At 27.1% G+C, this 853-nt stretch overlaps 1 long non-coding RNA gene across 1 annotated transcript; it reads left to right on the top strand.

The window, feature by feature from the left end:
• Nucleotides 1-6: 6 nt before the first annotated feature.
• Nucleotides 7-853, top strand: LOC105460243. The gene is made up of 2 exons (XR_975795.1): nt 7-97; nt 786-853. It is a non-coding gene; the product is annotated as an uncharacterized LOC105460243 (long non-coding RNA).

The raw sequence follows: 853 nt of genomic DNA, 5'->3' as shown, positions 1-853 counted from the left end.
ATTTAAACTAGAAAGTATCAAAACCATGAAGTTGATAATCATCTTTGGGGCGATTGCGATGTTGATGGCAACTGTAGTTAGCGGGGAACCAATAGACGTAAGTGACTGATATTTATACGTTTATTTTAAATTGTATTAAAATGTGTTCAGTAATATTTTAACTTTTAATAAGATTTTTAACATTTTTATATGGATATTTTTGGTAGTCGGTCTTACAAGTTATGTTGATGACTAGGTCATATGAGATATTATTTGTATGTATTGTTTTTCCGAAATTGTTATTTCCAAAATTACGTGATAGCACTTAACTGAGCGAAAGGTCGATTAAATAACATTAGATGTCAAATGGCATTAAAGTTTCGAAAGTGAAATCTTGTGCACATACGTCAATTTTGAAACTAATCTAATTTATTGTAAAGTAGTTATTATAGTAGTTATTGCGGTTGGAGCAATGATTCAAGTATCTATTTCAAGTTATTCATATATGGTTATGTTTCTACATCTTTCTTTTGCTCTTTTGTACTTACGTGTATACTATAAAAATTAGGTAATTTATCATTATTTTTAGAATTTATGAACTTTTAGAAATTATTTCTGTTAAATTTAATCTGTGTGAATTCATAGATCTTGTATAGATAAAAAAATTGAATCAGATAAAAGGATAAAACAACGATATATGGCCACGTAGTTCCAATAACAATTATTTTAAGATTATTACATGACAATATTTTATTCAAACGTAGTGTATTTTTATTATTATAAATTTATATATAACTTTTTTTCAGCCCAAGGTATTGGAATCATTAATAGGACCAGGAAAATAAATCTGGCCATTGGATCGCGAATAAATGCA

This window comes from Wasmannia auropunctata, unplaced genomic scaffold (assembly GCF_000956235.1).
Source record: "Wasmannia auropunctata unplaced genomic scaffold, wasmannia.A_1.0 LD325780.1, whole genome shotgun sequence".
Taxonomy (NCBI): Eukaryota; Metazoa; Arthropoda; class Insecta; order Hymenoptera; family Formicidae; genus Wasmannia; species Wasmannia auropunctata.
This window is presented reverse-complemented; position numbering and strand designations above follow the sequence as displayed.